This window comes from Pristiophorus japonicus, unplaced genomic scaffold, assembly GCF_044704955.1.
Source record: "Pristiophorus japonicus isolate sPriJap1 unplaced genomic scaffold, sPriJap1.hap1 HAP1_SCAFFOLD_114, whole genome shotgun sequence".
NCBI classification, from domain to species: domain Eukaryota; kingdom Metazoa; phylum Chordata; class Chondrichthyes; family Pristiophoridae; genus Pristiophorus; species Pristiophorus japonicus.
In genome coordinates this window covers 1848425-1851878 of record NW_027250799.1, presented here as the reverse complement: position 1 = coordinate 1851878, position 3454 = coordinate 1848425, and positions in this window count along the sequence as shown.

Below are 3454 nucleotides of genomic sequence, written 5' to 3'. Positions count from 1 at the left end.
ATTTTTTGAGGATATAACGAGCATGGTGGATAGAGGTGTACCGATGGATGTGGTGTATTTAGATTTCCAAAAGGCATTCGATAAGGTGCCACACAAAAGGTTACTGCAGAAGATAAAGGTACGCGGAGTCAGCGGAAATGTATTAGCATGGATAGAGAATTGGCTGGCGAACAGAAAGCAGAGAGTCGGGATAAATGGGTCCTTTTCAGTTTGGAAATCGGTGGTTAGTGGTGTGCCACAGGGATCGGTGCTGGGACCACAACTGTTTACAATATACATAGATGACCTGGAAGAGGGGACAGAGAGTAGTGTAGCAAAATTTGCAGATGACACAAAGATTAGTGGGAAAGCGGGTTGTGTAGAGGACACAGAGAGGCTGCAATGAGATTTAGATAGGTTAAGCGATTGGGCTAAGGTTTGGCAGATGGAATACAATGTCGGAAAGTGTGAGGTCGTCCACGTTGGGAAAAAAAACAGTAAAAGGGAATATTATTTGAATGGGGAGAAATTACAACATGCTGCGGTGCAGAGGGACCTGGGGGTCCTTGTGCATGATCACAAAAAGTTAGTTTGCAGGTGAAGCAGGTGACCAGGAAGGCGAATGGGATGTTGGTCTTCATTACGAGAGGGATGGAGTACAAAAGCAGGGAGGTCCTGCTGCAACTGTACAGGGTATTGGTGAGGCCGCACCTGGAGTACTGCGTGCAGTTTTGGTCACCTTACTTAAGGAAGGATATATTAGCTTTGGAAGGGGTATAGAGACGATTCACTAGGCTGATTCCGGAGATGAGGGTGTTACCTTATGATGATAGATTGAGCAGACTGGGTCTTTACTAGTTGGAGTTCAGAAGGATGAGCGGTGATCTTGTAGAAACATTTAAAATAATGTAAGGGATAGACAAGATCGAGGCAGAGAGGTTGTTCCCACTGGTCGGGGAGACTAGAACTAGGGGCACAGCCACAAAATAAAGGGGAGCCAATTTAAAACCGAGTTGAGAAGGAATTTCTTCTCACAGAGGGTTGTGAATCTGTGGAATTCTCTGCCCAAGGAAGCAGTTGAGGCTAGCTCATTGAATGTATTCAAGTCGCAGATAGATAGATTTTTAACCAATAAGATAATTAAGGGTTATGGGGAGCGGGCGGGTAAGTGGAGCTGAGTCCACGGCCAGATCAGCCATGATCTTGTTGAATGGCGGAGCAGACTTGAGGGGCGAGATGGCCTACTCCTGTTCCTAATTCTTATGTTCTTATGTTCTCTCCGTCTCTCGCTCCCCCTCTCTCTCTCTCTCGCTCCCCTCTCTCTCTCCGTCTCTCGCACCCCCTCTCCGTCTCTCGCTACCCCTCTCGCTCCGTCTCTCGCCACCCCCCCTCTCTCTCTCTGTCTCTCGCTCCCCCTCTCTCTCTCTCTCTCTCTCTCTCTCTCTCTCTCTCTCTCCCTCCCGGTTTCTCGCTGCCCCTCTCTCTCTCCCCATCTCTCGCTCCCCCTCTCTCCGTCTCTCGCTCACCCTCTCTCTCTCTACCTCTCTCTCTCTCTCTCTCTCTCTCCGTCTCTCGATCCCCGTCATTCTCTCTCCGTCTCTCGCACCCCCTCTCTCTCCGTCTCTCCCTCCCCCCTCTCTCTCCGTCTCTCCCTCCCCCTCTCTCTCTTCGTCTCTCGCTCCCCCTCTCTCTCTCCTTCTCTCGCTCTTCCTCTCCCTCTCTCCGTCTCTCGCTTCCCCTCTCTCTCTCGCTCCCCCTCTCACCGTCTCTCGCTCCCACTCTCTCTCTTGCTCCCCTCTCTCTCTCTGTCTCTCGCTCCCCGTCTCGCTCTCCCTGTCTCTTGCTCCCCCTCTCTCTCTCCGCCTGTCGCTTCCCCTCTCTCTCTCCGTCTCTCGCTCCCCCTCTCAATCTCCGTCTCTCGCTCCCCATCTCTCTCTCCTGCTCACTCCCCCTCTCTCTCTCCGTCTCTCGCTCCCCCTCTCTCTCTCTCACTGTCTCCCTCACCATCTCTCGCTACCCCTCTCTCGCTGCCTCTCTCCGTCACTCCCTTCCACTCTATCGACCCCCCTCTCTCTCTGTCTCTCGCTCCCCCGCTCTTTCTACCCGTCTCTCGCTCCACCTCTCTCTCTGCGTTACTCGCTCCCCCTCTCTCTCCGTCTCTCGCTCCCCCTCTCTCTCTCTCTCTCTATATATCTCGCTCCCCCACTCTCTCTCAGTATCTCGCTCCCCCTCTCTCTCTCCGTATCTCGCTCTCCCTCTCTCTCTCCGTATATCGCTCCCCCTCTCTCTCCGTCTCTCATTCCCCGTCTCTTTCTCTGTCTCTCGCTCCACGTCTCTTTCTCCGTCTCTCGCTCCACCTCTCTTTCTCCGTCTCTCGCTCCCCCTCTCTCTCTCCATCTCTCGCTCCCCCTCTCTCGCTCTCTGCGTCTCTCGCTCCCCCTCTCTCTCCTTCCCTCGCTCCCATTCTCTCTCTCCGTCTCTCGCTCCCCCTCACTCTCACCCCCTCGCTGTCTCTCCCCGATTCTCGCCGACCCTCACTCTCTCCGTCTCTTGAACCCCCTCGCTCGCTCTCTCCGTCTCTCGCTCCCTCTCTCTCTCTCAGTCTCTCACTCCCCCTCTCTCTCTCTCTCCGTCTCTCGCTACCCCTCTCTCTCTCTCCATCTCTCGCTCCCCCTCTCTCGCTCACCATCTCTCGCTCCCCCTCTCTCGCTCCCCCTCTCTCGCTCTCTCCATCTCTCCATCTCTCGCTCCCTCTCTCTCAATCCCAGTCTCTCGCTCCCTCTCTCTCCCTCTGTCTCTCGCTTGCCCTCACACTCTCCGTCTGTCGCTCCCTCTCTCTCTCTCTCTCTCTCCATCTCTAGCTCCCCCTCTCTCTCTCCGTCTCTCGTTCCCCCGCTCTCTTTTTCCGGCTCTCTCTCTCTGTCTCTCGCTGTCCCTCTCCATCTCTCGCTCCCCCCCTCTCTCTCCGTCTCTTGCTCCCCCCTCCCTCACTCCATCTCTCGCTCCCACTCTCTCGCTCCCCCTCTCTCTCTCCGTCTCTCACTTCCACTCTCCGTCTCTCGCTCCCCCACTCTCTCTCCGTCTCTCGCTCCCCCCTCTCTCTCCGACTCTCGCTCCCCTCTCACTCTCCGTCTCTCGCTCCCCCTCTCACTCTCCGTCTCTCGCTCCCCCTCTCACTCTCTCCATCTCTCGCTCCCGCTCTCTCTCTCCATCACTCGCTACCACTCTCTCTCTCTCTCTCTCCGTCTCTCGCTCCACCTCTATCTCTGTCTCTCGCTCCCCCTTTCTCTCTTCGTCTCTCGCTCCCCCTCTCTCTTTCTACTTCTCTCGATCCCCCTCTCACTCTTTGTCTGTCTCTCTCTCTCTCTCTCCGTCTCTAGCTCCCCCTCTCTCCCTCACCTCTCTCTCTCCATCTCTCGCTCCCTCTCTCTCTCTCCGTCCCTCGCTCCCCTTCTCTCTCTCCGACTCTCGCTCT